This window comes from Zonotrichia albicollis, chromosome Z (genome assembly GCF_047830755.1).
Source record: "Zonotrichia albicollis isolate bZonAlb1 chromosome Z, bZonAlb1.hap1, whole genome shotgun sequence".
Classification (NCBI taxonomy): Eukaryota; Metazoa; Chordata; class Aves; order Passeriformes; family Passerellidae; genus Zonotrichia; species Zonotrichia albicollis.
The window spans coordinates 6,338,837-6,351,653 of NC_133860.1; the positions used below are offsets into that span (position 1 = coordinate 6,338,837).

The window sequence follows — 12,817 nt, forward strand, 5'->3', positions numbered from 1 at the left end:
GAAAAACCTTTCAAAAATTAAACACTGCATTTAACCAAAGCCATCGAATAAATTCACACCCACAAACTCCGGCAGCCCAGCTGGCCCAACCAAAGCTGTATGTTTATGCATACAGTAAACAAAGCCAAAACCCCAGTAATACCTATCACAAGTCTATGAAAGAAACCTATTGAAATCAATCCTGTCTCAAATACAAACCAACCCATCCAGAAAGTTAGTTCACTCAAAAAACAACTTACACTGAGTTAATCATACCAAGAAATTAAACAACACACCATATACCACCAATGAATATAATAGTCAGGTAAAGAAAAACTACTTTTTTTTTTCTTTTTTTTATTTAAACTAACTTCTTTTATTAGCTAGAACAAAAGATTTTGCCAGGCCTGTAACAACAACAACAACTTCTTTTTCTTCTTCACCTTCTGAAATGTCCCTTCTCACTCCCAAATTCCTTTCAACTCCTGAGTTTACATCCAAGCAAAAAGCAAAATTCGTGCGCTCGCGCGTTCGATGCTCCTGTCAGATTCTCTGCTTCCCTCCACATCTTCTTACGCTTTCAGCCTTCACGCCGTCCTGCCGTGATGAGTCTGACAGAAGAATTGGCACATGTTAACAGAGCATTTCCCTCCCTCCCTCCCTCCCTCCGGTTTCCTCAGCACATTCCAATCCATCCCAAGCCTGCAACGATGCACGCTCACCCCAAGGCTCACAGCAAGCATGCAGCAGCTCAGGCTTACTGGGCTCCAGGGCTCTGTGCCTTAGACAGCCGAGGAAACTTCTGATGAGCCTCCGTTCCAATAAACTGGGATGCAAACTCACCTCCATCTCAGAGCCTCAGTGACCTCGGCCAGCCCCTTCCTCACTTCCCTGGGTCACAATCACTTCCAGGCAGAAGGATGCCAAGCAGGCTTTTGTCTTTTCTCTTAAGTGCCAACAGGTAAAATACGTAGGCTTTGACATAACTGATTACCCTCTCTTTGCACTCTCCCAAGGACAGTTTTAAAGAAAAGATAGAAGAAGATTGCTGCTAAATCCATATGGGATAAGGAGGAAAGCAGCAAGGATCCCAGGCCAGCAGCGTGCCCAGGCAGCGTCACGTCCCTGCCACCCTGTGACAAGGCACACAGCTGCAAAGCCCCAAAGCCTGCAGGCCCTGGAGCTGCCACACGGATGGACCCGGTTCCCTTCCCGGGTGCCCAGAGGGAAACCTGAGGGCAGGTGTCCACCCCGAGGCTGCACCCAGAGCCCCGGGCAGGGATGGAGTCGCTGACTGCCCTCTGGGGACGAGACCCTCCCTGCAGGCGACACTGCCTTGTCCTCTCCCTCCCCGTGGGACAGGGACCTCCAGGCTCTATCACCAGCCTCCTTCCGTCAGCATCCAGGTGCTGTGTTAGAGCCACAGGGGTCGAGGCTTTCCAGAACCATAGCGTCCTTGAGGCTGCAAAAGCCTTCTAAGGTCATCGAGCCCGGCTGCTGCCCCAGCACTGCCAAGCCCCCACCCCAATCAGGTCCCGAAACACCACATCTTGCCATGCTTTAAATGTCTCCAGCAATGGGGACTGCCCTGGGCAGCCTGCTCCTATGCCTGACCACCCTTTCAGTGAACAAATTGGTCCTCAAAGCCAATCTAAGCCTTCCCTGCTGCAACTTGAGGCCATTTCCTTTTGTCACCTCACTTCTTACTGGGGAGATCTCGGTACTTAAACCTTACCTGCTCCTTCCCTAGCAGGTCTCTGGCTTGGCTCGATGAGAGGAGAAACACTCCCACCACAGGAATGGCAGCTCAGCAGCTCCCACACCAAGGCAGGCTGCAGGCAGGGAGCAGCTGTCCTCACCACAGCTCGCGGGTCAGCTCTCAGAGATTGGCTCTGCTCTTCCTCCCGGGCAGATCTCTGCTCAGTGCTTCAGAACTGGCTGTCTGGAGGAAGGGGAAAAAACAGGTTAGCCAAGAATTTTATCCCGACTTATCTGATGTCTTTGCCCGCTTTGCCTCCTCCTGACTTCCTCCTGCTAAGAAAACAGCTGCCTTTGGACTTCTAGGGGGAACTTTCACGTAATGCTTATAGAAAAGGAACTACAGAAAAGTGCCTCCTTTTTAAAGACTCAGCCAAGCAGACAGATAACTGCAGCTTCTCCATCCCCACTGCCTGCAGAGCTGGCAGGCACCAGGCCAGCTCTGCTCCTGCTTCAAGCTGTTCCCAGCTCTGCCAGAAGAACTGAAGGCTGCTCTGGCGTTCCATTGCTCCGCTTCTCCCAAAAAAGATCCGTCAGCGCCGATACCCCTCCACGGGAAGGGCTCTTTTGTCTCACACGCTCGGTGACACGAGGCTACGCGAAGCTGCAGCAGCCTCTGCTCCACGTGGGAAGGGCTTTCTTCCTCCTCTGGCACCTGGCTGGCACAGCTTGCTCACAGATGCTGGGGCTGCCCCATCCCTGGAAGTGTTCCAGGCCCATTGGTGCTCTGGCATCAGGCTCAGAGCAACCTGCTCTATGGAACCACGTCCCTGCCCACGGCAGCAGGCTTGGAATGAGGTGATCTTTAGAGCCCCTTCCAACCTGAATTATTCCATGATTCTATCAACTCAAAACACTAGGGGAATACATCTGTAAAGGTCACTAAATACATGAAAGAATCTCCCCATCAGCAAATTTTTGAATGAATAGTATATCTACAAGCAGGGAGAAATATTCTTGCTACCTGCTCTTGCTACCTTTCAGGCCTAATTTTAGCTATCACTTCAAGTTTTAAAATATTTTCTTTTGAAATTATAGGCAGTGTTCAAATTTTAGCATTTTTACACTATTGCAGAACCAAAAATTGCTGACAATCAGGCCGTGTCATTCTTTATGGAGCAGAGCCATCATGACAGAATTTCTGGGACAGAAATTTTACACGATGTCACTCCACAGAGAGCACCAAATTCCATATCAGGTGGCACTTCTGCTCCTCCACATCAGAAATCTAAACTAGGACAAGTGAAGTTTTGACTTGGCACTGTCAAAACAGACCGACTTGGCACTGGTGCCACCTTGGGTCTGGGAACCACCCTGCATACCAAAGAATTTCAGGAGCCAGCCGGCCACCCCCAGCCACAGCCCCCCCCCCACAAACCACGGCCCTTTTCCCTGGCAAACAAAACTCACCTGCCCCGCTTCTGGATGGCACACTGCAGGAGCCACGAGGCGCTATCACGTCAGCCCGACTTGGCACTGGGGCCAGCTTGGGTCTGGGAACCATCCTGCCTATCGTGGAATTTCAGGAGCCACCAGGCCACTCCCGGCTACTGGCTAACCTCGGTCTCACGCGGCTCTTTGTCCTAACGCGGCTAATGTCAGCTACACTTGGCTATCCTGGTCTCTTAAGCTAAACGCGGTTATTTTCGGCCACACTCGGCTCTTCGGAACAGTTCAGCCCGGCTCGGCTCGCTGAGGGCGGGAGAGCGGGCATGAGAGGACCCCGGCGCAGACAGGCCAGGTTAACCCAGATGCCTGTCACAAACCCGCAGAAATACGCCCGCCCGCGGCGACGCTGAGCCCACAGCATGTATCGGATACGCTTCAAACGCCACAGAAAAATCCGTCGGGGCCGCCATGACGTCGGTATTCCATGCAGGCAGTTCACTTACACCCACCGGGGTCCTCCACTTCCCCGCCATCTCGAGAAGGTCAACGAAAAGTCCGAGACACCCGCGACACGCCACTCCCAGCATGGCGGCCTCTCGCCTGCCTGCCGGCGCACGCCTGCAGTACCGCGCTCTGCCCACAAGGAGGCAGCACTGCCGCCCGCCCCAGACGGGGGCGCAGCGCGCCTCGGGGCTGCGGGCAGCGACCGCGGCAAAAAAGAACAGGGGCGACCCCAGACAAAAACTGCTCTGAAATAAATGCCAAAAACCTGCCTCTTACCCGACCAGAACCAAACAAACCGCCTTGCTTTAAAATCCTATTAAAATCAATTTGACAGTCCTATTTTTCGTATTTATATTCACATGCATATTTATAGTGGACATTGATGTAGCATGTAATTTATAAAATATATTCTGTCTATTCCTACTGTTTATATTTATTTATATTTTGTGGTTTTATGAATATCTTTCTATATTTATTGTATATTTCTATGTTAAAAGCATGGTAGAAATGTAATTTTAATTATTTAAAATAAAATTCCCATACTAACTAAATAAATACAAAAAAGCTCTATTCTTTTAAACTATATTGAAATATTTTTATATTTATAGCTTGCATGACTATATTCCCATTTATATTTATAGTTTATATTTAAGCATTATATTAATCATGATATATAATATGTGTCCTATTCAAATAATAGAAATAAAGTATTTTTTAAATTATGTACCATATGTACTGCTACAACTTATTTTATCTTAGATTTTTAATTTTATATTAGCCTTTACCTATTTATGATCTCTTTCTATACTTAGATTTCTACCTTTATATTATTTGTATCTATCATTTTTGTACTAAAACCCCTGCTTTTGCCAAATAAAAAACAAAACCCCCCTTTAAGTTAAACTGCTTTAAAAAACTTATATCAATATGGTGTAATATATAACAAATTATAGATATGATAAACATAAAATTGATATAAATTTATTTATATCTATTTCCTATAATACACTATAATAAGATATATACAGTATTACTTGTGTTATGGATCCTCTATGCGGATATTCATTTATGTTATTTTGTATTTTAAATAATTTAACAATTCTCTATATATTTGAAAGACATTTATATATTTATACTTTGGTTGCGATTTTTTCTGGGTGTTTTCCGGGTCTTTTCTTGCCCTCCTTGGAATTGTTTTTCTGGGTTTTCTCTGGGTTTTTCTTGCCCATCTTGGGGGTTTTTCCTGGGTCTCTTCATGCCCATCTTCGGGGTTTTTTCTTGCCCGTCTTCGGGTTCTTTTCTGGGTTTTTTTCTTGCCCATCTTGTTGGGGTTTTTTTCTGGGTTTTTTCTTACCCATCTTCGTCTGTTTTACTGGGTTTTAAGCCAACATGGGTACATTCCATGTCAGTACATACAATATAACCCGGCTGAGGATTTTTGATTCTAACTTTAAAAATGAGTTGCAAAACCTGAAAAGCAAAAGTCATATACACAAGGTTAAATCCATTCAGCATGTGCCCACACATGCAGAGACAAGCAGACACAGACAGACACAGCCACGTGCTCTCACACACACTGACACACTCTTGCCACTTACACGCTCACTGCGGCCCTTACCTGAGACGCTGAAGAACGTGCTGTGACACATCTTCTGGCTGCTGCTCCTTGAAGTAAATGGCAGACCCTGGGGAAATCAGCAGCCTCGGGGACCTGTGAGACAACAGGAAGGGTCAACGAGTGGCTATCTGACAGCTAGGACTTGTCCCCACTCTGGACCAATAAATTATCTACCCAAAATCCCACAAAAGACAGATGAACAGTAAAGCTTTTATAACTGTTCTACCTAACTGTGACTACGTGCCAGGGCAGGGCAGCTGCGATCATAAGTGGCACAATGTAAGTACAGACAGTATCAGCTGAGGCAAACACTGCAAGTGTACACAGGGTGTAAGTATACACAATAAAGGGTAACGCACTTACATGCTGTGTAAGTACACACAGTACAAGCCAACAGAGGTACACAGAATGTGAGTACACACCGTATAATCCAACATAGATACACATGGTATAGGTACATACAACATAAGCCACCACAGGTACATACAACACAAGCCAGGACTGGAGATAACTTCTGGAAGATGAATTCTTGAGACCTACATCCTTTGAGAAGATAGAACCGAGAGAACCACTGCAGTCATCTGAGGAGGTGCATCTGAAACAAAGTCAGGACAAAAGTCAAAGGGAGGCAGGATACCTTAAGAGCTCCAGATGTCCTGTGTCCATCTACAAATCCCATCTAGAGTCCAACTACACCCCACATTACACATTCCAAGTCCCCGGGCCCTCTCCTATCGCACCAGGCTATGCGGCAGGGCAGAGCAGCTCCGGCACAAATGTGTGCTGACACCCGTGACACAGGACAGACAGGACAGGACACACAACGGGGACACAACAGGAACAGAAATCTCTTGGCAAGGAAAATGGCTGCAAGGACTGAGAGCATGCAAAAGGAGATGACTGAGTTCAAACTGACGGTGAGCTGATGAGGCTCAGAGAACACTGCAGGAAGAAGATGCTAACTGAATGATTGATTCCAAGAACAGTAAAGATGGATGCCTAGGAATCCTATGGTCAGAATCCTCTGCCTGCCCTCACATTCTTTCAAGCCCTAATCCACCATAATGGATCCAGGTGGGGCACAGCTGTCCGTACAGCTCAGAACAAGACCTGACAAGACATCTGACTGGATGCTTCCAAAGAGAGAACTTTTGACTGGGGAGCTCAGACAGGTATCAGAATCGCATCTCTGGCCTGGGTGCCAGGCCAAGGAATGCAGAGATCACAGATGCTAACAATGATGCCAAGGTTTCTGACAGGCCCCTCAATGTGCTAAGGTAAAAGACAGGAGATACACAAACAACACATAATGCACAGCAGACAAGTGACACCAGACACACCGGGACTGCTCTGCCCTGAGCACCTCAGCACTGTGACCAAAGGTGAGACTTTGCTTTTATGGGGCCTAAGGGGCCACTTCTTGGACACCCCCCCACCGCCAAATTGGACTCAAAAACCCCTCCCAGTAATTCCCAAACCAGCACCCTGCCTTCATCCCCTCTGTGGGTCATAGCCCTCTACTTATCTCTCAGACATCTGGCGATGCCGGTCCGTGCCAGGTGCAAAGAAAGGCCACCTCGTCAGCTGGGAAGGTCCTGCTGTCACCGGGCTGGTGTCTCTCAGACAGCTAGAGTAAAGAGAACCAAACATCAGTGCCTGATCTTGGCACCCCATCGGCCAAAACCCCACAAGTCTGCTACTCACCGTGCTCCTAGGAAGGCCCGGCACCTGCTAACTCTGACCCTCTGCCATGGATGCAATGCATCTGCACCTGAAAGAAAGTTAGAACATGTGTCAAACACCACCAGGATAACTCACAAGCTGCAAAGACCTCAGATCCATCTAGGAATAGCATCTAGAGCCCAAGTACAGCCCCCATTACAAATTTACACTCCCCAGGGCTTGTCCCATTGCAGCTGGCCATGCGGCAGGGCAGAACAGCTCCAGCACCCATATGTGTGCAGACACCCGTGACAAAGAACGTGACAAACAGGGGGACATCAAACACCACACATCATGCTTGTGGTGAGGGCCTCGAGGGAAGAAGGCAAAAGGGACCCCAAAGACACACTAGGGAACACGGCACACCGGAAACCACGACACAAACCAGAGCTGTTCTGCACTGCCCGCCTGAAAGCTGCCATCAAAAGTAGAGCCTCTCCCTTTAGCTGTCCTAAGAGGCCCTTGGACAAGTTTGCTTTTCCCTCCGCTAATTTTTAAATCTGTCCCAAGAACTCCCAACCTGCTACGCCCCCATCTCCAGGCCGTGCCTCCCAACTTATCTTCTGGATGATCGGTGATGGGAATCCACGTTGCACCTGAAATGAGTCTGCTTCAGAGAGCCTTGTGATGGCCTGTGAGCCTCTCGGTCAGCTACAATAAAGAAAACCAAAACCAAAGAATGAGTCCAGAGTTATGTGGGCCAAATCCCAGCCAGTCAGCTACTTGCCCTCTCCTGAGTGTGCCTGGCTCCCTCAGGCTCCAGCTTCATCCTGATTCCAAGGCTGTGGCCTTTATTAGGGCTGGCACCTGGGTTAGAGAAAGGCAAAGTTAAATGGCATTCCTGTGAGTGCACTGGATGACTCTGTGTGCTCTAAGACATGGGAATGCCTCTGCTAGAAGCCTTGTGGGGAGGGGGGCCCTCAAATAAACAAATAAACACCCTTTCTCACCCTGCTGCCTGCAAACCCCCTCCCAAGAACTCCTAACTGGATACCTGCTCACCCTCCCTCTCCCACTCACAATCCTCAACTCACCTGAAGCCTCAATCTCAAACAGCATCCTTGACACTGGGCAGATCCCTCTTGTGACACGATCAAGCTGCTGAAAAAGGTGTTGTTCTTGAGAGCTGAGCAATAACAACCACTTCTCTCCACGGCTCACCTTGACTGCTGCTATCCAGATTCACTTCCTAAAAAGAAAGACAAAGAAGTGAGCTCTAACAGAGTCACCATGTACACTTCTGCTCCACAGACAAATGGGGCCTCACCTGCTCGGGGGAATCCCCTCACACGGGATGGGGCCCTCTGGCCCAGATTTAATTCATCTGAATCTGAAAAAAACGTTAGGACAAGAGTCACACTGTTGCAGGACAACTTAAGAGCTCCAGATGTCCTGTGTCCATCTACAAATCCCATCTAGAGTCCAACTACACCCCACATTACACATTCCAAGTCCCCGGGCCCTCTCCTATCGCACCAGGCTATGCGGCAGGGCAGAGCAGCCCCGGCACAAATGTGTGCTGACACCCGTGACACAGGACAGACAGGACAGGACACACAACGGGGACACAACAGGAACAGAAATCCCTTGGCAAGGAAAATGGCTGCAAGGACTGAGAGCATGCAAAAGGAGATGACTGAGTTCAAAATGACGGTGAGCTGATGATGCTCAGAGAACACTGCAGGAAGAAGATGCTAACTGAATGATTGATTCCAAGAACAGTAAAGATGGATGCCTAGGAATCCTATGGTCAGAATCCTCTGCCTGCCCTCACATTCTTTCAAGCCCTAATCCACCATAATGGATCCAGGTGGGGCACAGCTGTCCGTATAGCTCAGAACAAGACCTGACAAGACATCTGACTGGATGCTTCCAAAGAGAGAACTTTTGACTGGGGAGCTCAGACAGGTATCAGAATTGCATCTCTGGCCTGGGTGCCAGGCCAAGGAATGCAGAGATCACAGATGCTAACAATGATGCCAAGGTTTCTGACAGGCCCCTCAATGTGCTAAGGTAAAAGACAGGAGATACACAAACAACACATAATGCACAGCAGACAAGTGACACCAGACACACCGGGACTGCTCTGCCCTGAACACCTCAGCACTGTGATCAAAAGTGAGACTTTGCTTTCATGGGGCCTAAGGGGCCACTTCATGGACACCCCCCACCTCCAAATTGGACTCAAAAACCCCTCCCAGTAATTCCCAAACCAGCACCCTGCCTTCATCCCCTCTGTGGGTCATAGCCCTCTACTTATCTCTCAGACATCTGGCGATGCCAGTCCGTGCCACGTGCAAAGAAAGGCCACCTCGTCAGCTGGGAAGGTCCTGCTGTCACCGGGCTGGTGTCTCTCAGACAGCTAGAGTAAAGAGAACCAAACATCAGTGCCTGATCTTGGCACCCCATCGGCCAAAACCCCACCAGTCTGCTACTCACCATGCTCTTAGGAAGGCTCGGCACCTGCTAACTCTGACCCTCTGCCATGGATGCAATGCATCTGCACCTGAAAGAAAGTTAGAACATGTGTCAAACACCACCAGGATAACTCACAAGCTGCAAAGACCTCAGATCCATCTAGGAATAGCATCTAGAGCCCAAGTACAGCCCCCATTACAAATTTACACTCCCCAGGGCTTGTCCCATTGCAGCTGGCCATGCGGCAGGGCAGAACAGCTCCAGCACCCATATGTGTGCAGACACCCGTGACAAAGAACGTGACAAACAGGGGGACATCAAACACCACACATCATGCTTGTGGTGAGGGCCTCGAGGGAAGAAGGCAAAAGGGACCCCAAAGACACACTAGGGAACACGGCACACCGGAAACCACGACACAAACCAGAGCTGTTCTGCACTGCCCGCCTGAAAGCTGCCATCAAAAGTAGAGCCTCTCCCTTTAGCTGTCCTAAGAGGCCCTTGGACAAGTTTGCTTTTCCCTCCGCTAATTTTTAAATCTGTCCCAAGAACTCCCAACCTGCTACGCCCCCATCTCCAGGCCGTGCCTCCCAACTTATCTTTTGGATGATCGGTGATGGGAATCCACGTTGCACCTGAAATGAGTCTGCTTCAGAGAACCTCGTGATGGCCTGTGAGCCTCTCGGTCAGCTACAATAAAGAAAACCAAAACCAAAGAATGAGTCCAGAGTTATGTGGGCCAAATCCCAGCCAGTCAGCTACTTGCCCTCTCCTGAGTGTGCCTGGCTCCCTCAGGCTCCAGCTTCATCCTGATTCCAAGGCTGTGGCCTTTATTAGGGCTGGCACCTGGGTTAGAGAAAGGCAAAGTTAAATGGCATTCCTGTGAGTGCACTGGATGACTCTGTGTGCTCTAAGACATGGGAATGCCTCTGCTAGAAGCCTTGTGGGGAGGGGGGCCCTCAAATAAACAAATAAACACCCTTTCTCACCCTGCTGCCTGCAAACCCCCTCCCAAGAACTCCTAACTGGATACCTGCTCACCCTCCCTCTCCCACTCACAATCCTCAACTCACCTGAAGCCTCAATCTCAAACAGCATCCTTGACACTGGGCAGATCCCTCTTGTGACACGATCAAGCTGCTGAAAAAGGTGTTGTTCTTGAGAGCTGAGCAATAACAACCACTTCTCTCCACGGCTCACCTTGACTGCTGCTATCCAGATTCACTTCCTAAAAAGAAAGACAAAGAAGTGAGCTCTAACAGAGTCACCATGTACACTTCTGCTCCACAGACAAATGGGGCCTCACCTGCTCGGGGGAATCCCCTCACACGGGATGGGGCCCTCTGGCCCAGATTTAATTCATCTGAATCTGAAAAAAACGTTAGGACAAGAGTCACACTGTTGCAGGACAACTTAAGAGCTCCAGATGTCCTGTGTCCATCTACAAATCCCATCTAGAGTCCAACTACACCCCACATTACACATTCCAAGTCCCCGGGCCCTCTCCTATCGCACCAGGCTATGCGGCAGGGCAGAGCAGCCCCGGCACAAATGTGTGCTGACACCCGTGACACAGGACAGACAGGACAGGACACACAACGGGGACACAACAGGAACAGAAATCCCTTGGCAAGGAAAATGGCTGCAAGGACTGAGAGCATGCAAAAGGAGATGACTGAGTTCAAAATGACGGTGAGCTGATGATGCTCAGAGAACACTGCAGGAAGAAGATGCTAACTGAATGATTGATTCCAAGAACAGTAAAGATGGATGCCTAGGAATCCTATGGTCAGAATCCTCTGCCTGCCCTCACATTCTTTCAAGCCCTAATCCACCATAATGGATCCAGGTGGGGCACAGCTGTCCGTATAGCTCAGAACAAGACCTGACAAGACATCTGACTGGATGCTTCCAAAGAGAGAACTTTTGACTGGGGAGCTCAGACAGGTATCAGAATTGCATCTCTGGCCTGGGTGCCAGGCCAAGGAATGCAGAGATCACAGATGCTAACAATGATGCCAAGGTTTCTGACAGGCCCCTCAATGTGCTAAGGTAAAAGACAGGAGATACACAAACAACACATAATGCACAGCAGACAAGTGACACCAGACACACCGGGACTGCTCTGCCCTGAACACCTCAGCACTGTGATCAAAAGTGAGACTTTGCTTTCATGGGGCCTAAGGGGCCACTTCATGGACACCCCCCACCTCCAAATTGGACTCAAAAACCCCTCCCAGTAATTCCCAAACCAGCACCCTGCCTTCATCCCCTCTGTGGGTCATAGCCCTCTACTTATCTCTCAGACATCTGGCAATGCCGGTCCGTGCCACGTGCAAAGAAAGGCCACCTCGTCAGCTGGGAAGGTCCTGCTGTCACCGGGCTGGTGTCTCTCAGACAGCTAGAGTAAAGAGAACCAAACATCAGTGCCTGATCTTGGCACCCCATCGGCCAAAACCCCACCAGTCTGCTACTCACCATGCTCCTAGGAAGGCTCGGCACCTGCTAACTCTGACCCTCTGCCATGGATGCAATGCATCTGCACCTGAAAGAAAGTTAGAACATGTGTCAAACACCACCAGGATAACTCACAAGCTGCAAAGACCTCAGATCCATCTAGGAATAGCATCTAGAGCCCAAGTACAGCCCCCATTACAAATTTACACTCCCCAGGGCTTGTCCCATTGCAGCTGGCCATGCGGCAGGGCAGAACAGCTCCAGCACCCATATGTGTGCAGACACCCGTGACAAAGAACGTGACAAACAGGGGGACATCAAACACCACACATCATGCTTGTGGTGAGGGCCTCGAGGGAAGAAGGCAAAAGGGACCCCAAAGACACACTAGGGAACACGGCACACCGGAAACCACGACACAAACCAGAGCTGTTCTGCACTGCCCGCCTGAAAGCTGCCATCAAAAGTAGAGCCTCTCCCTTTAGCTGTCCTAAGAGGCCCTTGGACAAGTTTGCTTTTCCCTCCGCTAATTTTTAAATCTGTCCCAAGAACTCCCAACCTGCTACGCCCCCATCTCCAGGCCGTGCCTCCCAACTTATCTTTTGGATGATCGGTGATGGGAATCCACGTTGCACCTGAAATGAGTCTGCTTCAGAGAGCCTCGTGATGGCCTGTGAGCCTCTCGGTCAGCTACAATAAAGAAAACCAAAACCAAAGAATGAGTCCAGAGTTATGCGGGCCAAATCCCAGCCAGTCAGCTACTTGCCCTCTCCTGAGTGTGCCTGGCTCCCTCAGGCTCCAGCTTCATCCTGATTCCAAGGCTGTGGCCTTTATTAGGGCTGGCACCTGGGTTAGAGAAAGGCAAAGTTAAATGGCATTCCTGTGAGTGCACTGGATGACTCTGTGTGCTCTAAGACATGGGAATGCCTCTGCTAGAAGCCTTGTGGGGAGGGGGGCCCTCAAATAAACAAA

General features: G+C 49.4%; 2 long non-coding RNA genes across 5 annotated transcripts; both read right to left on the bottom strand.

Moving 5' to 3' along the window:
- Window positions 1–316: 316 nt before the first annotated feature.
- On the bottom strand, window positions 317–12,701 carry LOC141727093 (uncharacterized). Of its 4 annotated transcripts, XR_012578135.1 has the most exons (5): window positions 12,481–12,701; window positions 11,867–11,933; window positions 5,736–6,875; window positions 5,249–5,341; window positions 4,802–5,100 (listed from the first exon to the last, which is right to left on the bottom strand). It is a non-coding gene; the product is annotated as an uncharacterized LOC141727093 (long non-coding RNA). The 4 variants fall into 4 exon arrangements; XR_012578137.1 differs by lacking the exons at window positions 4,802–5,100; window positions 12,481–12,701 and adding an exon at window positions 317–576 and having other exon boundaries at window positions 11,867–12,442; XR_012578136.1 differs by lacking the exons at window positions 4,802–5,100; window positions 12,481–12,701 and adding an exon at window positions 317–590 and having other exon boundaries at window positions 11,867–12,442.
- LOC141727087 (uncharacterized) lies at window positions 6,956–8,155 on the bottom strand. Its single transcript, XR_012578118.1, has 3 exons — window positions 8,005–8,155; window positions 7,698–7,777; window positions 6,956–7,621 (listed from the first exon to the last, which is right to left on the bottom strand). It is a non-coding gene; the product is annotated as an uncharacterized LOC141727087 (long non-coding RNA).
- Window positions 12,702–12,817: the final 116 nt, after the last annotated feature.